Source organism: Macrotis lagotis, chromosome X, assembly GCF_037893015.1.
Source record: "Macrotis lagotis isolate mMagLag1 chromosome X, bilby.v1.9.chrom.fasta, whole genome shotgun sequence".
Lineage (NCBI taxonomy): Eukaryota > Metazoa > Chordata > Mammalia > Peramelemorphia > Peramelidae > Macrotis > Macrotis lagotis.
Window position 1 is genome coordinate 474,910,736 of NC_133666.1, and position 25,717 is coordinate 474,936,452.

The 25,717-nt window shown below is 35.1% G+C and overlaps 1 pseudogene; it reads left to right on the forward strand.

The window, feature by feature from the left end:
• Positions 1 to 428: 428 nt before the first annotated feature.
• LOC141499271 (uncharacterized) overlaps positions 429 to 25,717 on the forward strand; it is a 79,535-nt pseudogene continuing 54,246 nt past the window's right edge.

Consider the following 25,717-nt stretch of genomic DNA (forward strand, 5'->3'; position numbering starts at 1 on the left):
TTAACAGAAATTTTATCGAAAAAACCCAGAAAGAGAAGCTAGGAGAAGACCATCTACCTCAAGGTTTGTCTTCTGGGATCATGGGTGTGCTGGGGGCAGAAAGTAGAGACTCTGCTAGAGAGCCTGAGAACAAGACTAGCCTGATCATCCACGGAGGCATGAGCCAAATGGGGAGCAGAGGCACAGGCTGTGGGCTTACCTGGGGCTTACCAGCAGGGATAGAGGGTGAGTTCCAGTGCAGGAGAGTTGCAGATATTGATCTCTGGGCTCCTCCAGTCTGGAGGAACTCAGAGTCCATGCCTTTATTTCAGTTGAAGCTTCTTTCCAGAACAACACAATTACAGTCCATCCCCCCCATACTCAGGTGTGAGCAACAGAATTCCCTCAGCTGGGAATAAGGAGATGCCCCAGGGCATAGCCCATGGCTAATGAAAGATAAAAGTATTAAGCAGCTTCAACTACCCCCTCCAGGCCAAGGGACAGGGACTCAAATCAAGGTCACAGATGCTCCAGAAAAAGCAATCAGGATCCTCTACAGGCAAGCTCACTTGGATTTATTGAAGCCTATGAGTAAAGCCTCTAAGGATCTCCACAACAAACCTCCAAACCAAGCCCCTCCCACACACAAGATCGTAGGAAAATGAACAAAGGCTAGAAGTACAGAGAGTCCATAAAAAAAAAATTCCTAGAAGGAAAAGACCCTAACTCAGAGAGACCTAGAAAGTCTGAGAGGAATATGATTTGATCTCCAGCACAGAAAGATTTCCTTGAAGAAATCAGGAAGGAGCTTAAAATCAATTGGAAAATTTGGGAAAAAATTAATAACTTATAACAAGAAAATAAATCCTTGGAAAGCACAATTGGACAAATACAAAAAGAAAATGATTCTCTCAAAACCTCAATTGGTCAAATGGAAAACTTGAAAGTAGAATTGACCAATTGTAAAAGGAGTTGCAGAAGGTAAATGAAGAAAATTCTTCCCTAAAAAAAGAATGGAGTCTGTGGAAACTAATGACTTCATGAGACAACAAGTGTAAGTTAAACAAAACCAAAAAAAAATTAAAAAATGAAGAAAATAGAATATACCTCATAAGTAAAACCTTTGACTTCAAGAACAGATTAAGAAGAGATAACATAAGAATTATCGGTCTTCCTGAAAAATTGAAGGGGAATAAAAGCCTGGACTTAATTACAGGATTTAGTGATGGAAAACTTCCATGATATCATAGACCCAGAGGGTAAAATAGTTATTGAAAGAATTCATCTATCCCCTCCAGAAAGTGATTCCAAAATGAAAACCCTAAGGAATATTGTGGCCAAATTCCGGAGCTATCAGATAAAAGAGAAAATCATGTAAGCAAGCGGAATGAAACAAGTTAGATACCAAGGAGCCACTATAAGGATTACAAAGGACCAGGATAGAATGGCATTCAGGGAATGAAGGGCCTGGAATGTGATATTCTGAAAAGCAAGGAAGCTTGGAATGCACCCAAGAATTCATTATCTGGCAAAACTGAGCCTTCTCTTGTAGGGCAAAAGATGGGCATTTAATGAAATAGGAGACTTCCAACTTTTCCTGATGAAAAGACCAGAGCTTAATAGAAAATTTAGACTTCCAACAGGAGATACAGGAGACACATGGAAAGGTAAAAAAGATGGGGTAAGAGGAAAAAAACTGCTAATAAATAAAATGAAAGTTATTATATCCCTACCTGAAAGAAATAATTTAATACATCTCTAGAATTGTAACTGTATTAGAGAGAATATATTTAGTTAGAAGGGATGAACACTAAGGGCTTATTCATGAAACTGCTATCCAACAAGATGAAACTGGCTACATCCCATAATAATTGTAATTCTATTAGAGAAAATATACTTAGCCAGAAGTGATAGACACTCATGACATTTCTCTGACTCAGATAGAAAGATTTCAAAACAATACTTGCTTTAAAAAGGGAACAGTAATAAAATGGGAGGCTGGAGAAGACTGAATGGGGTAAATATCATTACATTAAAAGGAATAAAGGACTTATTTCAATAGAGGGGAAGGAGGGAGGATGTGAGAACTGCCTGAATCTTACTCTCATCAGATATGGCTTAAAGTTAACATACATACACTCAGTCAAGTTAAGAAATTATACTACAATTTAAGTATTAAAAGGGGGGGAAGGGGAGGGAGAGGAAAAGGGGAACCAATGGAAGGAATGGAAGGAAAAGGGGACAAAGGGAAAGTGGGGAAAGGGGTAGGGGGTTGTATATAGGAAGGCAAACACATTGAAGGTGATTGTAGTCAGAATGAAAATACTGGGGAGTGTGGATAAAGGAAAAAAAATGGGAAAATACAATCAGAGGGAAGATGACATAAAGAGCAGTAAAGATTCAGTAATTATAAATTAGAATTGAAATTGGATGAACTCTCCCTTAAAATATAAGTGAATAGAAGAGTGAATTAAAAAACAGAATCCTACAATGCTTATAAGAAACTCATTTGAAACAGAGTAAAGGTAAAAGGTTAGAGCAAAATATATTTTGCTTCAACTGAAGTGAAAAGCATGGGTAGCAAACTGTATCTTAGACAAAGTGGCTGCAAAAATAGATAGCATTAAAAGAGATAAGGAAGGAACCTGCATCCTCCTAAAATGTAATATAGACAACAAAGTAATTTTAACACTAAATATCCATGCACCCAATGGCATAGCACCCAAATTCTAAGAGGAGAAGTTCAAGTAGTTATAGGAAGTCATAGACAGTAAAACACTACTAGTGGGAGATGTCAGCCTCTCAGATTTAGATAAATCTAATCATAAAATAAATAATAAGAAAGTTAAGGAGATAAATCGATTGTTAGAAAACCTAGTTATGATAGGCCTATAGAGAAAACTGAAGGGGATAGAAAGGAATATACTTCTTTTTCTACAGTACATGGCACTTACATGATAATTGACCATGCATTGAGCAGAAAAAACAAATAATAAATTGCAGAATGACATAAATACTGAACACATCTTTCTCAGATAATAATGTAACAAAAATCAAGTGCAATATTGGTTCAGGGAAATATAGACACAACTAAATGGAAACTAAACAACTTCATTATAAAGTATGTAGATCAAACAACAAATAAAAGAAACAATTAATTATTTCATCCTATATAATGACAATAAAGAAACAGCATAACAAAACCTATGGGATACACTCAAGGCAGTTGTCAGGAGATATATTATTACATCTGCAAATATTTGCATGAATAAATTAGAGAAAGAGGAAATCAATGAACTAAATATTCAACTAAAGCAATGAGAGAAAGAATAAAAAAATGCCCCAATCAAATACAAATATAGAAATCCAAAAAATTAAGGGAGAAATTAATAAAATTGAAAGCAAAAAATCTGTTGAACTAATAAATAAAATCAAGGGTGGTTTTATAAAAAAAACAAGGAAATTGCTAAACCTCTAGTTCAAGTTGAATTAAAAAAAAGAAAACCAAATTACTAGTATCATAAATGAAAAAAAGGTAAACTCACCACAAATGAGGAGGAAATTAAAGGAATAATTCAGAATTATTTTGCCCAACTCTATGACAATAAATTTGATAATCTAAGTGAAATGGATGAATATTTACAAAAAGATAAGTTGACCAGGGTAAATAAAAAGAAAATTAAATACCTAAATAACGCTATCTCAGAAAATTAAATTCAACAAGCTATTATTGTAACTCCTAAGAAAACATTCCCAGGGCCAGATGGATTCACAAGTGAATTCTATCAAGCATTTGAGGAACAAGTGGTTTCAAATCTATATAAACTCTTTCGAAAAATAGCTGAAGACGGAACTCTGCCTAACTCATCCTATGAAATCAATATGATGCTGATACCTAAACAGGAAGAGGTAAAACAGAAACAAAAGCATAGACCTACCCTGATGAATACAGATGCAAAAAATTTAATTAAAATCTTAGCAAAATGAATACAAAAAAGTAATCACTTTGATAATACATTATGATCAAGTAGGATTTAACCCAGAATTGCAGGGTTAGTTCAATATTAGGAAAACTGCCAGTATAATTAATTATATCAATAACAAACCTATCAGAAATCATATAATCATGTCAATAGATGCTGAAAAATCTTTTGACAAAATGGATACAAAATGTAAATACAAAAACAATGTTATAAGAAAACTATTTTAAGAAACATTATAAGAAAACTAGGAGATCAAGAAAAATTTTACCTGTCAAATCTATCGAAAGGGGAGCAGTTTATGACCAGTGAAGAGATGGAGAACATCATTAAAGACAAACTAGATAATTTTGATTACAATAAATTGAAAAGCATTTGCACATACAAAACCATTGTAACCAAGATCAAATGAAATGTAGTAAATTAGAAAGCAATTTTACAACTTATATTTCTGACAAAAGCCTTATTTCTAAAATATATAGAGAACTAACCCAAATCTAAAAAAAAAAGTCTTTCCCCAAATGAGAAATGTTCAAAGGATTTGCAGAGGCATTATAGATGGACATCAAGGCAATCCATAGTCATATGAAAAATTGCTCTAAATCATAACTGATTAGAGAAATGCAAAATAAGGCTCCTCTGAGTTACAACTTCACACCTTTCAGACTGGCCAATGTGAACAGAAAAGACAATGATCAATATTGGAAGGGATGTGGGAAGTCTGGGACACTAATGTATTGTTGGTGAAGCTGTGTACTCAGCCAACATTTTTGGAGAGCTATTTGTAATTATGCCTAAAGGGCAACAAAAATATCCATACCCTTTGATCCAGAAATACCACTACTGGGTCTATACCCTGAAGAGATTATGGAAAAGGGCCAAAAGATCACTTGTACAAAAATATTCATAGCAGCCCTGTTTGTGGTAGCAAAGAATTGAAAATTAAGTGAATGTTCTTTAATTGGGGAATGGCTTAACAAACTGTGGTATATGTATGTCATGGAACACTATTGTTCTTATTAGAAACCTGGTGGTATTTGAATTCAGAGAAGCCTGAAAGGATTTGCATGAACTGATGCTGAGTGAGATGAGCAGACCCCAAAGAACATTGTACATACTAAAAACAACATGAAGGTCATGGTCAAACTTAATGGACTTGCTCATTATATCAGTGCAACAATCAAGCAACAATTTTTTGTTATCTGAAATGGAGAATACCATTTATATCTAGAGAAAGAATTGTGGAGTTTGAACAAAAACGAAAGGCTAGTACCTTTATTTAAAAAAATTATTATTATTATGTAATTCTGCTATCTCTTATACTTTAGATTTCTTCCTTAAGGATATGATTTCTCTCTCCTCACATTCAACTTAGATTAATGAATACTATGGGGATTGTGTAAAGACTAGCAAAATTCCCTCTGTGGGGAGGGAGGGAAGTTAAATTGGGGAAAATTGTAAAACTCAAAATAAATATAACCTTTCTAAAACAAATGTAATACAATAATTTTTAAGTTACCACTCCTGGAACTGTTTTCCAGGTCAGTTGTTTTTCTGATGAGATGTTTCACATTTTCTTCTGTTGTTTCATTCTTTTGCTTTTGTTTTATTGTTTCTTGATTTCTCAGTAAAACAGCAACTTCCCTTAGCTCCATACTCCATCTTCAGAGGGCTTTAGAATCTCTTTTTCCAGCTGACCAGTTCTTTTTTCAAGGCATTCTTCTCATCATTGGTAGTTTGGACTGCTTTTTCCATTTGTTTAAAGATGTTATTTCTTTTTCAGTATTTTTATGTATCTCCTTCACCCATCTGTTGACTTTGTTGTTAATTAATTGTTTGGATAATTTATTTTATATTATTACAATAATCCTGTTGAGAGAATAATCATAAACCCCCATCCCACCCCCCCCAAAATGAGAAACTTCAAGAATAGTGAGAGAGGAAAAAAATGTACTTCAGTCAGACTATGTTCAGATTCCAATGGCTCAACTCTGGGATGAGTTACCTCCTGTTTATTTTTAGATTTTGCATGACAATGGGGTTAAGTGACCTGTCCAAGCACACACAGCTAGGCAATTATTAAGTGTCTGAGGTCGGAATCAAACTCAGGTACTCCTGACTCCAGGGCCAGTGCTCTATCCTCTGTGCCACCTAGCTGCCCCAGAGCTACCTTCTTTATAATAAGACCACTAAAGGAGTTGCTTCAATATTTTTCCTTCAGTTGCTATCACCCTATTCCTTTCCACTCTCATTTTTTCTATCCTCTTCTTTCACCTTGTCCCTGCTCAGAAGAATGTTGTATCTGAGTACCCTCTCCCATGATCTTCCTTCTCTTCTATCCCCTATTCCCAATTCCCTCACCTGTTCCCCCTTACACCATCCTTTTAGTCTCATTTTCCTTTAGGATAAGAAAGATTTATATACCCTGTTAAGTGTGTATGTTATTTCCTCTCTGAGCCATTTCTGATGAGAAAGAAGATTCACTAATTGCCCTCACCTTCCCCCATTTCAATCCATAGTAAAAGGTTACTCTTGACTTTTATGAGGAATAACTATATCCCCTTCTTCCTCTCCTTTCCCTCCCTCCCTGTACTTTCTTTATCACCCATTGACTCCATATTTTTACTTTATTATACCACCATATTCAGCTCCTTCCTGTCCTTTGTCTATATATGATTCTTCTAACTACTTTTATGAATGGGAAAGGTCGTATGAGTTATCAGTGTCTTCTTCAAATGCAGGAATAGCAACAGTTCAACATCATTGAGTTCCTCATAATTAGTCTTCTTTTTCATCACATCTATGGTTCACATGAGTACTGTAATTGGAAATCAAGCTTTCTGTTCAGCTCTGGGTAATTCAATAGGAATGTCTGAAAGTTCCCTGTTTCATTGAAAGTCTATATTTTCCCCTAAAATAGTATGTTCAACTTTGCTGGGTAGTTGATTCTCTGTTGTAAACCAAGATCTGTTGCCTCCCAGAATATCATAGTTCAAGCCCTACAAACCCTCGATCTAGATGCTTCCAGATCCTGTGCAATCCTGACTATAGAGCCATGGTAATTGAAGTGCTTATTTCTGGCAGGTTTTAGTATGTTCTCTTTGACATGTGGGTTCTGAAGTTTGGCTATAATATTCCTGGAAGTTTTTCTTTTGGGATTGTTTTCAGGAGGTGATAGGCAAATTCCCTCTATTTTTAAAATCTGCTTCTAGGGTCTCAGGGCAATTTTACTGTATTATTTCTTGAAAAATAAAGTCTAGTCTCTTTTCTGGCAATGCTTTTCAGGTAGTCCAACAATCTTTAAATTATCCCTTCTAGATCTGTTTTCAAGGTCAGTTGTTTTTCCAATGATATATTTCACATTTTCTTCTAATTTTTTTTTAGTACAGTTTTATTTCTTCATGGTTTCACGCAAAGTCATTGTCTTCCTTTAGTTCTATTCTGCATTTGAAGGAGTTATTTTCTTCAGAGAACTTTTTTATCTCCCTTTCCAACTGGCCAATTCTGCTTTTTAAGGCATTATTCTCCTCATTTGCATTTTGTGTTGCTTTTTTTCCATTTTGCCTAAACTGGTTTTTAACATATTATTTTCTTCAGAATATTTTGGTATTTCTTTCACCAAGGTGAAATATGCCTTTCATGATTCATCTGCATTGCTCTCATTTCTCCTCCCAATTTTTCCTCTCCCTCCTTTACTTGCTTTCCAAAATATTTTATTTTAATGTCATCCATAGCCTGAACCCATTTTCTATTTCTCTTGGAGGTTTTGGATATAGAAACTTTGATTTTTCATCATTTGAGTACATATTGTGGTTCTCCATGGGACCAAAATAATTTTTGATGGTCCAATTCCTCTTCTTCTTCTGGTGTTTGCTCATTTCCTCAGCCTATGATTGATTTATCTCACTTCCAAGTCTTGGCGGCTTTTGGGGACAATCCACAGGGATCATAATTCCTCTAAGGTCTTATGAGAGACTTCAGGCTGTCCCCTCTGCTCTGGAGTTGTGAGGATGATCCCTGCACAGCTATGGCAATGTGGAAACCCAAACTGCATCCTGTAGCTGCGTATGGGCAAACAGCTGAGTCTTGCTCCAGGGAGAGGAGAGAGATTTCTGCAATCTCCCCTGACCCTATTGCCATCTTAGGACTGATAGCTCTTGAAATGCTGGGTGACTATGCTGATTCCTGTTGCAGGTTTTCATCACAAGGCTGCTCTGAGGCTGAAGTTCCTCTATGCACTCACTCAGGTGTGACAGAGTTCTCTCACTATCCCTTCTAGCTGTTCCAGATGATTAAACCTCTGCAGGGACCCAGGCAACTTGCTTGGCTGGGTTGCAGCTTTTTCCAACTCCCGGTTCTGGTGGAACAGATCTATCCCTAGATCTTCTAAATTATCTTAGACTGGGAAATTGTATCACTCAGTCTTTCTGAGCATTCTGCCCCTTTAGATTTTGGATAGAATAATAATTTCATTACTTTTGAAGATTTTGGAGAATGAGTTTCCAGTTATTCCTACCTGTGTGCTGTCATCTTGGCACCACCCTTCCTGCTGACTTGGTTTTCATGATTTTCCTGCATTCTCTCATTTCTCTGCCCAATTGTTCCGCTACCTACCTTTTGATTTTCAAAAATCTTTTAAAGCTCGTTCTAGCCTAAGACCAATTTCATTTTTTTCTTGGAGACTTTGGATAAAGAAGATTTGATTTTGTTATCTTCTGATTGTGTATTTTGATCTTCCATAGGCCTAAGGTAATTGTCTATGGTAGGATTTTTTTTCTTCTGTTGTTTATTCATTTCTCCAGCCTATAACTTGATTTTACTTCATTGTGTAGATGTGGTTCTGCTTCCAGGGAGAAGGATGCACTGCTCCAGGTTTTTGAGGGTTTTGCAACTGTTTTGAGGGACACCCCTGAGGGATCTACAAGTTCTCAATTACTCCAGAGTCTTATGAGAGACTCTGACTGCTTTCCCAGCCGCTGGTATGGTCTGTAGATAACCACAAACACTTCTTTCTGTCCTGGAATCTCTGCTCCACTGCAGACTGAAGCCCCAGACTGTAATATGTATTGGGTATGCCCAAAGCAACATAGTCCTACCTCAGAAATAGCAAAGAGACCTTTAAATATCCCCTGACCTTCTTACTGTTTGTGGGCTGAGTACTCTGGAAATAGTTGTTTGGTAGCTCCTTACCAGGAGGCTCCCCAAGTTAGTTCATGATCCCTTGGGGTCAGGTGTGCCCTCAGGCCTGTGCTGGACTGGGCTCTGCTCTCACTGTGGTATGGAGAGATTTCCTGCTGACATTATATGTTGTCTTTGACAATCTCTGGATTGAGACACCTGGAAACTGCTATCCTTACCACAGTCCTAGGTACCCCACAGGCTGTTCCTGGATAGCTGTAGCTGGTTCCCTTCAGCATAACCAGGGTTGCACTGCAGGTCCTTCCTTATCCTGGTGTAACAGACTTTTCCTGAGGGTCTTCCACGTATTCTTGGACTGGAAAATTGCTTCACACAGTCTTTTGTGCGTTCTGCTAGTCTAGAATTTTATTAGAATCATAATTTAAAAGTATTTGGAATGGTTTGGGGGAGAGCTTGCAGGAGTGCCCTCCCTCTACTCTGCTATCTTATCTCTACCTATCTGTCCCCTATTTAGGCTCTTAGGTTGTTCTTTGTAATAACAACCTCTTTCCCTTCTTGAACATCATAATATGTAATATTCTACTACTTAAAATTGGTTTATGCTAAATCTTGTGTGATTCTCACTATGACATTTCAATTTATTTTTTCTTTCTGGTTGCTTGAAATAATTTTTTATTGACCTAGGGACACTGAAATTTGACATGCTATTCATGAGAGGTTATACTTTGGGATCCTTTTCTAAAAGAGCAATTCTTTCAGTTTCTGCTTTGGTTTCATTTTCTATAACCTCTAGATAGTTCTCCTTTAAAATTCTTGATATATGATCTCAAATGTCCATTTTTTTATTATGGATCCCAGTTAATCCCATTATTATTTTTGTAAAATTTTATTTATTTAAGGATGTGGGCTTAAGGCAACATATTATGGCCCAATATACTTGCCCAAGGTCACGCAGCTAGACAATTTCTGCTTCTGAGGCCAAATTTGAACTCAGGACTTCCTGACTCCAGTGCCAGTGCTCTATCCACTGTGCCACCTAGCTATCCCCTAATCCTATTATTCTTAAGTTATTTCTCCTTGATCTATATTTCAGGTCAGATATTTTTCACAATGAAATAGTTAAGATTTTATTTCAATGTTTTATTATGTTGACTTTATTTTATTAATTCTTATCTCATGAAGTCAACTTTAACGCAAGCAATTCTAATTTTTAATAAGTTACTTTCTTTAGTGACCTGTTTACTAAGCTCTTTATTAAATTTCACAATTTTCTTAAATTGCTCTTCTATCTTTTCTCAATTTTTCTCTACTTCTCTTATTTGATTCTTTCTATTTCCTTTAAAAATTCTATCTCCTTTAAGAATTCTTACTGATTTTGTGTCTAGTCTATAATGTTCTTTGAAGCTTTGCTTACAGATAGTTTTAAATCATTGCCTTCTTTTGAGTTTGTATCCTGGATTTCCCTACCTCCTCAAAAAAAAGTTTTTATGATCAGTTTTTAGTGTTGTTTGCTCATTTTTCTTCAAACTTTCTTAACTTTATAGTGTTTATTATATTCAGGCTCTGCTCATCTCAGAGGAACTGGATGAGAGGGATGACTAGTTTAAGATTTTGTAGTCATAACTAGAGCTTATGTTCCTGTTTTTATTTTCTTCAGCTGAAATAATTTATTCTGCTATGGCCTTTTCCCTTCCCCTTTGTTCAGTGTTTTGCTTCAAATATATTTCTTGTATATTGTAGGATTTGGGTATTTAATGCACTGTGCTTATCCAATTCTATTTATAGAAGAGTTCAGCTCATTCACATTCACAATTATGATTACTCACTTTGTGTTTTCTTTTATCCAATCTTTCCTCTGTTGAAACTTTTCTATCTGCTCTGCCCTTATTTCTTCTCAGCAGTGTTTTGCTTTTGACTGCTGCCTCCCTCAATTTGTGCTCCCTTTTCTCAGCTCACCGTCCTTTTTGTTCCTCTTTTACATTTTAGCTTTAACTTTTACTTTCCTCCTCTCTTTTGTCATCTCCTTTTCCCCTTTTCTTTCCCTTTCCCTCCCTTGCTTCCCTCTAGTTTAAGATAGATTTCTGATGCCTGTTGGGAATGTAAGTTATTCTCTCCTTGAATCATATTTCTCAGGGCTCACATTTCCCTTCTTTCCCTCTCCTATATTAGGTCCTTTTGTCTTTTGATGTAGTATTATTTATCATCTAATGTTTAAATTTTCTTATCCCAACATAATACTTTTTCCTTTCCTATGCTCTAATAATTTTACACCTCTCTTCTATCCATTCTCTCTATCAATGTATGCTCCCATTCAACTTTACTGATAGAAGTACTGTTCTCAAGATCCAAAAGCCTCCTTATATCATAATCATATTATACCCATACCACATTTTCAAGTACCTTTCTTCCAAATATCAATAGAAATCAAGAGCTATGAGTTTGATCACATCACTGTCAATTTATGCCCACACCCTCCATCTAAGTATGTTCCTTTCAACTGTACAAAGATAAATTCAATTCTCACGAGTTAGAAATTTTGTCTTCCTGTGTAGAGATGTAGACAATTTAATTTTATTGAATAACATTTTTCCCTTTTAAATTTACCTTTTTTTACATATCTCTTGAGTCTTGTATTTGAATATCAAACATTCCTTTCATTTCTTGTCTTTTCTTTTTCAGGTAAGTTTGAAAGTCCACTATTTCTTGGAAAATTCATCTTTTACTCTGAAACAATTGGCTGGAATTCCAAGCTCTTTTGCCTTCTGGAATGTTATATTCTGGGCACCACAATTCTTTAATGTTGATGTTGATAAGTATTTCATAATCCTGACTGTGGTTTCCTGATATTTAAATTGTTTCTTTTTGTCATCTTGCACTATTTTTTCTCCTTTAGCTGGAAATTCTGAAATTTGACTAAAATTTCCCATGGAGTTTTTAATCATGGGATCTCTTTCTGCAGGTGATCAATGGAATCTTTAACAGACTATTTTATCTTTTTGTCCTAGGATATCAGGACAGTTTTCTGTGATAATTTCCTGCAACATATTATCCAGGTTCCTTTTCTAATCATAACTTTCAGGTAGACCAATAATATACAAACTGTCTCTACTGGATCTGTTTTTGTAATTTGGTCATTTTTCTAAGGTACTTAAATTTTTCTTCAAATGTTTTCAACCTTGTGCTTTTGTTTGATATAATCTTGGTATTTTATATAGTCATTCATTTCTATTTATTCACTTCCTTTTCAGCTATTTATTTTCTTTAGTTAGATTTTTAAATTTCCTTTTTCTGTTGATTAATTTTACATTTAGATGAGCTATTTTCCTTTCCCAGTTGGTCAGTTTTATTTTCTGGATGATCAATTTCTTTTAATCTATGTTTCTATTTACTTGTTATGAAAGACATTTTTTTGAAAATTCATTCACATGCATATTTGTAAGATGCATAATTTTCATCGACCCTATGCTCTTTGGGTATATAATTCCATATTGCTCTCCAGAATGAATGTATTCTTAGTTCACAATTTCACCAATAGTGCATTAATATCCCAATTGACCCACAAACTCTCCCACATTGATGATTTTCCATTTTTTCATCTTAGACTGATAGGTGTGACATGGTATCCCCTAGTTGCTTAAATTTACATTTCTCAAATCAATATTGATTTAGAGCATTTATAAGGATATATATATATACATACATACATATATATATAACAATTCTCTGTTTGAAAATTACCTGTTACTATCCTTTGATGATTGTTCAATGGGGGAAAGACATTTAATCTTTTAATGTGATTCAATTCTTTATATATTTTATTTTATAAATAAGGTCTTCATCAGAACTACTGTGAAAATTCTTTCTTGGTTTTTTTTGTTTTCCTTCTACTTTTGGTAGCTTTAGTTTTATTGTTCAAAAATTTTTAACTTAATACAATCAAAATTATTCATTTTGAAATTTATAATAAACTCTATTGTGTGTTAATAAATTTCTCCCCTTTCCACAAATCTGACAGATAGTGTCTTACTTGATTTGTTAATTGGTCTATAATATTACCATTTATATCTAAGTCCTGTATCCATTTTGAACTTATTTTTAATATAAGGTGTGAAATGTGTGTCCATACCTAGTTTTGCCATAGTATGTACCAGTTTTCAACAAAAATTTTTTTGAATAGTGAGTTTTTTATTCCAGAAGTCTTTGGGTTTGTCAAACAATAGTTACTATCTTCATTTACTTTTGTTTGTACCTATCCTAATGCACTAGCCTATTACTCTAGTTCTTAAACAGTACCAGTGACAGTCACTTTATAGTATCATTTTAGATATGATACAAGTAGACCACCTTCCTTTACATGTTTTTCATCAGTTCCCTTGATATTCTGGACTTTTGGTTGTTACTACTTTCTCTACCTCAGTAAAGTAGCTATTTGTAGTTTAATTGGTATGGTACTGAATAAGTAATTTAATTTGAGTAAAACTGTCACTTTTTATTGTGTTAGCTTGACCTAACCATGGACAATTGATGTTTATTGATGGTTATTGCTTATATCTGATGTTATCTGTATGAAAATTGTTTGTAATTATCTTCATAAAGTTTCTGGGTTTGTCTTGATAAGTAGATTTACAAATATTTTATGTTGTCTTCTGTAATATTAAATGAATTTTCTCCATGTCTTGTCTTTGGACTTTGTTTTCAATATTTAGTAATTCTGATATATTTGGGTTTATTTTATATCTAGCTATTTTGCTGAATATGTTAACTGTTTTAAAACTTTTTAGATTATTTTCTAGGGTACTCTAAGTATACTATCATATCTTTTGCAAAGACTGAATGTTTTCCTTCCTCATTGCCAATTCTAATTCCTTTAAATTCTTCTTTTATTACTAAAGCTATTATTTCTAATACTGTATTCAATAATAATGGTGATAGTGGGCACCCTTACCTCACCCCTCATCATATTGGAAATACAGTTGCTCAAGTTTAAAGTCATTATTTTTTCAGTTATTTTTTTCATAATTTTCTTGTATGACTCCCAATTCTTTTCTCTGTTTTTCTTCTTTCTCTCTTGTTTAGTTTTTAAAATCCTTTCCAGGTTCTTCCAAGAGGTTAATTTGGACTTTTGGACCAATTCTTGAGGCTTCACATGTAGATATTTTATCACTGGTTTTTCTCTTCTGAGATGTCATTTTTATCACACCTATCAAAATACTATCTTTTAATGATTAGCAGGTTCTTTGTTGTTGTAGTTTTGTTCATTTTGATAGCTGTGCACTGATCCTATGCTGGAGGGTGTATAGATTCAAGGTTTTTGTTTGTTTGTTTTTCCTGGGCATTGGTCTCTGTCTTTCCCATCTTTTCAGTTTCCTCTTTGAGTTAGGGTAACCTAGCTCAATGTTACACCAATATTCCAGGACTCAAGACAATACTCTCTGAGCTGGGGTTGTAACTCTCACTGCTAATCTGTTGCCTGGGACACGATCTGATCTATGGTTGAAAGTCTCCACCTGACTTCCCAGCTGTCCCACCTACATTGATCTATATTCCCCTTTTACCACAAAGACCTGACGTTCCTACAAGATATTCTACTGAACAAGTTGTTTCACTGTTTTTTTTTGTTTGTTGTGTTCTTTCATTTTATCATCTGTTTAGAGTCCTCATTCAAAGCTTTTTTTTCTTGAAAAGCAATGGGATATTGGTAGCTTCTTGCACCATTTTGACTCTGCTCTGGAAATCCAATTTGAGACATTTTTTAAAAAGATTTTTCCAGGATTGGGTTGGGAGAGTTCAACAGAAATGTTCAAATCCTTTGCCATCTTGACTTTTAACCCAGGAAGGAAGTTGACAAAAATGAATAAGATCTATTATTTTGTACTTGTGGAGAAAGTATTTGCAACCAGAAAGTTATTATGATCCTGATTGCAATAGCTTTTAGGTGACTTACTGAGTATCAGTCCTTTTTTGATTTAAAGAACTGAAATCTCATTCTCATTCACTGATTACTTATTGAATAATTTAAAAATGTCCAAACACAGGAGATCCTGGGGTTATAAATAGTAACCAGAAGCATTATGAACTACATTCAGGCACATGAAAAATCACACAATAATTACAGTAGCTTGCCAGTTCTACCCAAACTGGAGAGTGACTCTAATGGTTGAATGAACAATGTGACTTAATTTATTCTACATGTGGGAATACAAAAGAAATAGTTTACTTTGATAAAAATAATATTCTAGGAGATAGTTACAAATAATCCAATCAATAAACAGTCTAATACATATTTTCATAATTTTGATACAATTATTTTGTGCTTTACAACAATATCAATTGCCTTCATTTTTTTTCTCTTTACAATCTGTCAAAACTCCATTTCTGTAAGTCAGTCTACAAGAATTTCGTAAACAGTTACCATGTTCTAGATGTTATAATAATGCTGAGGAGGCAACAAAAGTCAATCTATTTGATGGCCCCAACTTGTTTTGATTTCAATTTCAAATAAAGCTCTTGTAGAAAAATCCAACTCTTTCACATACATATATGAACTATATTTTCCAGAAACTTGCTCAGTATTTCAGTGTGCATAGCTATTGTTCAGGATTTGAGTAATAATTCTCTATTATGCATAAGAAGTTTAAAAATAACTGGAGTTTGGGAAATCTTATGGGAGAAGATGAGGTTTGAATAATCACCTTATCTGTGCCAATTGATCAGAAACATTTAATTTTGCAAAACTCTTATTCTACAACACATAAGTGATTTTGTAGAAAGTGCCAATATTATTGTACTGTTATACATGTTTTACGAAAAAGAAATGACCTAGCTGTGTGGCCTTGAGGAAGCCACTTAACCCCATTTGCCTTCCACAAATCCTGAAAAAAGAAAAAGAAAGAAACTGGGTATATAGAGATTAAGTGATTTATCACTATTTGCATGACTAATATTCCTGTCAGAGCAACAATGCAAACCTAGTTCTTATGATTTCAGGTCAAAAGTACTTCCGTTTCTATTCACAATGGCTTGTAGGCATTCTAAACAAATCAAAGCTATAATATAACTAAGAAGGAAGAGAACTGTACTGATGGATTAATGAGGATTGCTTTTGAATCTAGGTTCTGTGATTACATCCTAGGATTTCTACTTCCTCCTCTATAACATGGTAGCAAAAAAATATTTATTATTGAAAACGATTAGCTCATATTTTGAGTCCTAGTGTCAAAGTCATTTTAATGACCCTGAAAAATGAACAGTAAAATTCTGGCTCCAACTAAGTGGAGTTGTCAGTGAAATCAATTATGGCTCATTTTTTAAAAAATTATAATGTAATTCTCTTGGTTTCTATCGATTTGGACAGTCATTTTCCATAAAACATTTTGGCAACTGGGTTAAAAAAAAAAAGCAGAGGCATATTTTGCAACTAAAACCCTTTGGTTTTCTAGTAGTTCTATATAAAGTCTCCCCAAATTATTTGTCTTAAACAATTACCTTTCTTAAAGTTAATTCCTTAAACCTTCTGTCAAATATCTACTCACCACAATTTTCTTCTGCTGTCTTAGTCAAAAGCAGAGACTGCCACAGATCATGGAATTTAGTGTAAAATTTTATTTTATTGCCTTTTTATAACCAAAAAAAGATATAAACAAAAATAAATTTGGTATTGTGGTGTGATCATGGCTCATAAGCTCAATAATGGCTAGATGGAATCTGCATACTATGATGGACAGAATGTTTTAATAGAAGATATTTAAAGTCTAATTTTTAACCTCTCTGATAGTTGTTACTTCAGTAAACACTGCCATTACCTTTGCCTTCCCAATTTTTTTTGAGAGCAAAAACCTGTCAAGATGATCAAAGAATTTGTTAAACATGATTTGCACAATTGAGTTGTTAGTCCATTAAAGCTTCAGCAAATCTCACATTCTGATGAGTAGGAGACTATTAGTGGAAAGAGTATGCGATCATATAGCTTAAAAATCTTCGGCAAATTTGTTCAAAATAAGTAAATTAATTGAATGAAAATGTTTACATTATTAATTTGAAATTCCTTAGATTATAGTAATATTTTCCATTAAGTGTTAGTAAGAATAGTACTGTTTTAAAAAGTCTTCAATATTTTATAGGTGAGATTGGGAAATAAACTACTCCATTAACATAACTAGTCTTGCTTGTAGATCACTGCAATTGCAGATAATAGTTGTTTTCTTATATGAAGTTTAGGGATAAGAACTATTGTAAGATTAATTTCAAGATATTCCATGTTAATTCTTTTTTTTTAGTTTTTTTTGCAAGGCTAACAGGGTTAATTGGCTGTAATTAGTACAAATCTATGGTCATATTAATATAAATTGTAAATGTAAATGATTTCATTTTATAGATAAGTAGCCAGATGAAGTTCAGCTGCCCAATATTAAAGAAGTACAAAATGGGAAAACTAAGTTTTAAGTCAAAGATTTTTGTTTTTAAAGCAACAACTTATCATCATTCAAGTTTCTGATATTTTATGTAATTTAGCAGTTTTTGGAATCTTGAATTTTTAAAGATCCATTGTTAATATACATCTATAAATTATTTTGCTTTCACTTATCTCTACCTATTACAAAGTTCTTCATTATAACACTTCTAAATTTCTTCTTTGCATTGCCCACTGATTTTTCCTCATTCTATCCTCCAGGTCCAGGCATGAAAATTTAAATATGATCCCTAATTTTCATATTCATTCATTTTTCCCTAAAATTCATCTTTTCTTCCAGCTAAATTTTTTCTCCTACATTTTTTATTGAACTAATTCACTTATGGTTACACTTTGAGGTCATTTACCACCCTTATTCCCATAATCTGTTTGTTATCCATCTTATCTATGTACTCAAAAATGTGATTTTCTGACAATGCAATTTCAATGGGGTTTGGATTCAAAAAGGCAGTGTAGATGTGACTGGGTCAGTAGAAGAATTTATGGTTTCCAGACATCTTAGCTCAGAGACTGCCAAGAAAGTCTTGGAATTTCAGCAGGAAAAGTCTAATTAGCTCAACAGAGCTTGCATCCACAAGGGAGAAGGGAGCCTTTCTCACTTTTCCATGACAGAAAGGATTGAGTGTGATCATCCATAGATCACATCACCTTGGAAGAACTGAAAACTTGCAGATATCAATAAGTGGCTCTAAAAACAGCTAAATAAAATCTCAAAACTTGAGACTGTGCACATCCTCCAACCTGGAGGCATATCCCCACCTTAACAAAGAGGTAAAAACAAGTCATAGACAAGGGAAATGGGCAAATAAAAGTGAAAGCAAATCTGGTCCTAAAAAGTTTCTGTAGTGTTAGGGACCATCAAAACCTACACTTAGAAGAAGATAACAGTGACAAATCTGCAATATTCAAAGGAATAAAGAAAATATATTAATTGATTTCAAGACTTGGAAAAAGTCAAAAAGAATTTTGAAAATCAAGATAGGGAGGTAGAGGAAAAATTGAGAAAAAATGGGAAAATCATGACAAAAATTTCAGCAGCTTGATGACAAACGTACACAAAATGCTGAGGAAAACAATATATTAAAAACCAGACAAGGCCAAATGGAAAAAGATAAAAAAAAACAATCAGGAGAAGAGCTTAAAATGCAGAATTGTCTAAATGGAAAAGGAGATACAAGATCACAATGAAGAAAATATTTCTGTGGAATATAGAATTGAGCAAAGTGAAATTTTGTTTCTGGATGTTTTGACATTCAGAAACAATAAAACAACCCCACCCCAAAAAAAAGAAAAACTAGGAAAAATGTGAAATAACTCAGTAGAAAGAAAATTGACCTGGAAAATAGAGCCAGGATAGATAATTTAAAAATTATTGGTTTACCTAGACATCATATTTTAAGAAGTTATTGATGAACACTGTCCTTCTTATACCAGAGGGTAAAATAGAAAATGAAAGAATCTACCCATCATATTCTGAAATAGATCTCAAAATAAAAGCTTTTAGAAATATTATAGTCAATTTTCAGAGATCCCAGATCAAAAAGAAAATATCACAAATTCAATGTCTTGCACAATTCAAATATTGTGCAGTAACAGTCAGGATCACACAAGATTTAGCAGCTTGTAAATTTAAAGGACAGTAAGACTTGAAAATGATATATCAGATGGCAAAGAAACTTTGATAATAATCAAGAATCAAGTATCCAGAAAAAAAGTAAGCATAGTCTTTTGGGGAGAAAATGGATTTTCAATGAAACAGAGCATTCTGAAACTTTCCTAATTCAAAGTGCAGAGCTGAAAAGAAAATTTTATCTTTAATTATGTGACACAAGTGCAGCATAAAGAGGTAAAAATGAAAAATTATAAGGGACTTAATATTTTTGAACTGTTTGCAGTCTTGCATAGGAAGATGATTCTGATAATTCATGAAAACTTTTTCATTTATTAGGGCAGAAAGTCAGAAATAAATAATTGAGCAAATGTAAATTGCTCATGGGTAGGTGGAGTTAATATAATAAAATTTAAATTTTATTGAAATTAAATTACTTGTTCAGTGATATAATGATCAAACTACCAAGAAATTACTTTATTTAGCTAGATAAAATAGTGGAACAATACATATAGAATATCAAGGAAATTAATAAAAAATTGCAAAGGAAAGTGGTCTAGCAGTACCAGATATAAAATTATATTAAAAAGCAACAGTCATTCAAACTGTTTCTTACTGACTAAGAAATAGAGTGATGAAGAAGTGGAATAAATTAGACACAAATGCAACAATAGTAAATGTTGATAGCAATCTATTGCTTGATAAACTCAAAACTCCCAGTTTTTGGCATAAGAACTCTGTAACAAAAAAAAAAAAAAAACAACTGGGAAAACTAGAAAGTAGTATGGCAGAAATGAGGCAAACACCACATCTCATACCAAGATAAGATTAAAGGATTAAGACATTTAAGGTGATACCATAAGCCAGTTAAAAGAATAAAGAATAATTTCTTGTCAAATCTATGAAAATGGGCACAGTTCATGAACAAAGAAGAGTTAGATAACATTATAAAATATGAAATGGACAATTTTTATTACAATTGATTTAAGAAGTTTTTTGCACAAAAAAAGCCCAATGTCATCAATATTAAAAGGAAAGCAGGAAATTGGGAAACAATTTTTTACAACTAGTGTTTCTGATAAAGGGCCCATTATTTCTAAAATAGATAGCAAATTGAATCATTACTATAAGAATAGAATTCATTCTCCAATTGATAAACAATCAAGGGATATGAACATATATTTCTCAAGTGAAGAAATTGCAGTCAGGCAACTTATAAGTGTATAACTCAGAGGTAAGCAATCTGGTGAGTGAAAGGGGAAGCTGACTCATCAGAACGCCGAGCACTCTAGTGTGACTACTGGTGGATGGGCAACTCCCATTGTGATCCTAGTAGGGAGACTAGGACGATTCGTTGAGTCATGGACTCAGAGGTGGCAGAACTCATGCTAAATTATGGGGAAGGAACAATCTAAAGGGAAAGCTGCAGCAAAAGACCAGGAAATACCCAAGAGCAGTCCATTTGGCAGCTGGCTGCAAGATTTGGACCAATTGCCAAAGTATTGGGGCAAGGATAAGATAAAAAGATGATTAAGTATTATTATTTTATATAGGGGGATAAAAATGTGGGTGCTGGAGTAATTTGGCCTTAATATGACTCCACTGAGGATTGGGTATGTCAAAGGTTAAATTTATTTGTGAATAACAGCGACCCGCTGAACCCTGAGGAGTCTCTATGACTCAGCTCTCTGGCTCCCAGATATCCTGTTATTCATAAGTAAATCACAGGAAGAAAAAAAGGATGAAAGAGAGATGCCACCTCACCTGTGGAACTCCTTCCTCGCTCTCCCAACCCCCTATGCATCTTCACTATCAGGTGCATCAGCACCAGTTTTAGTTGAGACATCAACTCCTCCTTCTTTTTCTAACCCTTCTAAAGTAAAAAAAAACCCCTCCGATAGACATCGGAGATCTTTCCCCTAAAAGTGAACACCATCATTCAAGTAGAGAATTGAAACAGCTAAAGAAAGACTTAGAGAACTATCTCTTTCCTGATTTAGACTCTCCTGGGGCCAAGTTATACCCCTTAGGGAAGTTCCTCTTGGGCAGGGAGTACTTTGGTTTGTGAATGCTCCTATGACAGGGGAAGAAGTGAGGAGTTTTAAAAAACAATTAAAATCCTTAATGGAACACCCCGTGGTACTGGATGAGCAGGTAGATCACTTTTTAGGGCCTAGTTTATATACCTGGGGAGAGCTCATGCATATTATGAATATGTTATTCACTTTGGAAGAAAGAAACATGATCAGGGCAGCTGCCATGTTAGAATGGGACCGACAGTCACTATCCCCAAGGATTAGGAGTGGGAGGGACAGCCCCTGGGGAAGACAAATTTACTATATCGGACCCCCACTGGGACAACAACAATCCACTACATCAAGCCCATATGCATTATTTAAAAGAGTTAAAATAATTGGGATTAAAAATGTGATCCCAAAGACACAAAATTTAAAGAAAGCCTTTGACATTAAGCAAACTAAAGATAAGTCCCTGCCAGCATTTTTAGAGAGACTAAAGGTGGGGATGCAGAAATGTTCAGGGATAGATCTCTATAGTCCAGAAAGGGCAAATACACTGAAAATTCATTTTGTGACCAATGCCTAACCCAACATAGCCAGAAAGTTACAGAAGATAGATTTATGGAATGAGGAGCCCATTGGGACAATCTTGAAGGAAGCTACTAAAGTTTTTATTAGAAGAGATGATGAACAACAGAAACAGATAACTAGCATTTTCCTGCAAGCCATGAGAGAGGGAGAGTCTAATGGGTCTGCCAGATGATCCCAGGACAAACCCTATCAGAGCACCCAGAAGGGAAAGACTGAGGGGTTTGGGAACACAAGAGTAGGGGCTAAGGACCTCTTAACTGTTGGACTTGTGGGAAGGTGGGTCATATTTCTATGCACTACCCAAGACAGAAAGAAGACAGCAGGTGTGTACTCTCATGGAATTGGAGGCCTAGGGGTGTCAGGGGCTTGTAATAGAATTCCAGCCCAAGCCCTTGAAAGACTTAAGAGTGGGGCAGATGAGAGAGGCTATGACCTTTTTGATTGATACTGGAGAAACCAGAATTCCTGTTACCAAATTACCTTCATCAGAAGGAATAATAATATTAGGAATAAAGGGAGAAAATTTCTCTGTCCCTATGACTAAAATCATAGAACTAGAATACAAAAATAAAAAAATCCCTAGGACAGCTTTTATAGTGCACTGAGGTGGGGACAAATTTGTTAGGAAGAGATAAGATAATAAAATTATCAAATGAATTAGTCCCACAGGGATCTTCAATGATCCCCATCAAAATCTTTAAAATGACAACAAGAAGAGAAAAAGATAAACACACACATACAGGTTTGGGCCAGTCCTGCCAATCCTGGAAAAGTTGACATCCTTTCTATTAAAATTCAGTTGAAGGAACCAGGCACTGTGGTACAGGTCTGACAATATCCTATTTCTTTAGAGGGAAGAAGGGGACTGAAACCGGTGATTAAAATACTCTTGGAAACAAAATTGATAGAGCGCTGTATATCACTGTTTAACCATCTGATCCTCCCTGTAAGGAAAAAGGGGGAATTATCACATGGTCCAGGACCTGAGAGAAAATAACAAAATAGTTCTGCCCTCCCATCCAATAGTTCCCCACCCCTATACTATCATGGGACGGATACTAGGTGATGGTTCTTGGTTCAGTGTAATTGATCTGTATGATGCCATTTGGAGCTGTCCCTTAGATGAAGGAAGCAGAAACATTTTTTGCATTCAAGTGGGAAGACCCAGATACTGGTAGAAAACAACATTGTATATTGTGTGTACTCCCACAGCGGTATACAGAGTCACCAACTTTGTTTGGGCAAGTGCTAGAAGAATTTATGGAAAGATTCTCCAAACCCAAAGGTATCACTATCATCCAGTATGTAGATGATCCTTTGTTGATTGGGTAATAAAAGAGAAAAAGTAGGTCAGGCTACTGTTGATGTATTAATTATTTGGGGCATAAGGCACTTAGGGTATCTCAGGAAAAGTTAAAATTTGCTGAAAGGGCAGTAAAATATTTAGGACATCTTATAAGTGAAGGAATAAAGAGAATAGATCCCTCCAGGGTTGAAGGGATAATACTCACTCCTAGGTCTGAAAATAAATGGACTTTTAGAAAATTTTTAGGATTGGTGGGGTATTGTAGGAGCTGGATTAACTCCTATGCATCCCTGACAATCCCAATATATGAACATCTGTCAGAAGAAAGAGAAGATAAGATAATATGGGGTTCAAAAAGTGAAGAGAGTTTTAGTCAATTAAGAAGTATTTTGGCATCCTCCCCAGTTTTGTTGCTTCCCTCCCATGAGAAACAATTTCACTTATTTGTAAATTCAGGAAAAGGGGTGGCTCTGGGGGTACTAGCACAAATAAGAGGAGGGGAGTGATACCTAGTGGACTTTTATCAAAATTATTGGATCCAGTAGTGCAAGGTTGGACAGCCTGTATCCAGGCTGTGGCAGCCACTGCACTCCTGGTTGAGGAAAGTAGGAAAATTACCTTTGGAGGAGACCTTTTTGTGAGTGTTCCTCATCAAGTGAGGACAATTTTGAACCAAAAAGCTGGCAGGTGATTGATGCACTCTCAAATATTAAAATATGAAACAATTATTTTAGAAAGGGATGATTTACTACTAACTCAGGATCATAACCAGAATCCAGCCGAATTTCTGTCCGCTTTCCCTGAGGATCTTAGAAATTAGAACACAGTTGTTTGTAAGTTGTGAATTTTCAGGCTAATGTGAGGGAGGACTTAGAAGAATTACCTATTGCAAGTGGGGAAGATTGGTTTGTGGATGGATCCTCGAGGGTGGTAGAAGGGAAAAGGATGAATGGATATGCTATAATAGATGGGAATAAAAATACAGTTGTTCAAGTGGGGATCTTCTGAAAGTATGGTCTGCTCAGACTTGTGAACTATATGCCCTCAAACAGGCATTAAAAGGATTGGAAATCAAGGCATGGACTATCTACAATGATTCCAAATATGCTTGGGGAGTATTACATATATTTGGAAAAATATGGTAGGAAAGAGGAATGATGAATAGTAAAGGTAAAGATTTGACCCATGATGCACTAATAAGAGAAGTTTTAAGTAATTTGCTTAAACCCCCTGTTATTTCAGTATTACATGTAAAATGACATCAATCAGGAAACTCATTTGAAGCTAGGGGTAATCGATGAGATGGTTCAAGCAGCTGGGGAAGGAAAGCTTGAAAGACCAAAAGGTATGTTATTACAAATACCAAAGTTTCCTTCATACACCATTCCACCATCCTTTACCAATAAGGAAAAGCAGAAAATGTCGGACTTGGGGGCTAAGGAGTTCGATGAGGGACATTTTCCTGATGGATGGGAAGTGCTGAATAAGGTTAAGTATGAGGCAAATCTTGTATACTTTACATCAGGGCAGTCATTGGGGAGTCCAGAATCTATGTGATACAGTCTTAACCAAGTACATATCTCCTGGACTCCATACAATAGCCAGGCAATTTGTCGATGGGTGTTTCATTTGTCAAAGGACAAATAGAGCTGCCCAGTGCTGAATGCCAATAGGGGGGTGGCCTCTGCTTCAAATATTTGTTAGTCATAGTAGAACATTTGACCTCTTGGGTGGAAGCTTTTCCTCTCTCTCAGGCAACTGCCACCATAGTCAACAAAATTCTGCTAAAACAAGTGGTTCCCTGTTATGGTATGGTAGACCAGATTCATTCAGATCAAGGAACACATTGTACCTCTAAGATTCTTTAGTCCCTAACTCAAGCCTTGGAAATTTCCTGTTTGTTGCATACTCCCTGGCATCTGCCATCCTCTGGCAAACTGGAAAGAATGAATCAGGAAATTACACGACAGTTAATAATGTTGTCTCTTGAGACACAATTACCTTTGACGAAACAAAACCCCTTGTGTTGTTAAGGATCAGGGCAAAACCTAGACAGGACATTGGATTATCTCCTTATGAGATGTTGTATGGCCACCCTTTTCTTGGTCCAACTGAACAATTGGATCCTAGTTTAGATAACAGATAAGTTTGTCAGGGAATATATAAAGGTTCTGACCCATCATTTGAAAGAAATTCCACTAAAAGGACTTATTGCACAGACTCCTTCTTTAGGGTTCTCAGTCTACAAATTTGAACCCGGGAATTGGGTTTTGATCCAGACATGGAAGGAGGAGAAGTTGACTGCAAGCTGAGAAGGACCATTCCAGGTTCTCCTGACTTCAGACACTGCCGTGCTGACCCAGAGATGGGTTTGTACCCACCACACCAGAGTGAAGAGATCTGTGAATCCACCAAAAGAATGGACTGTGGAATCTGAACCCACAAACAAACTGAAGCTGCATTTTAAGTGAATATAGCACTGATGGACTCTCCAACACCTTTGTCCAAGAAGTAGAGGATTCTTAGTATTTTCTACTTTGTTATAATTTTGTTATCACTCTTTTGCTTCCTAGCTGTAATAATTGTATGTAGTGCAAGGGATTTTCATGTGAGTCCCATTCCCAG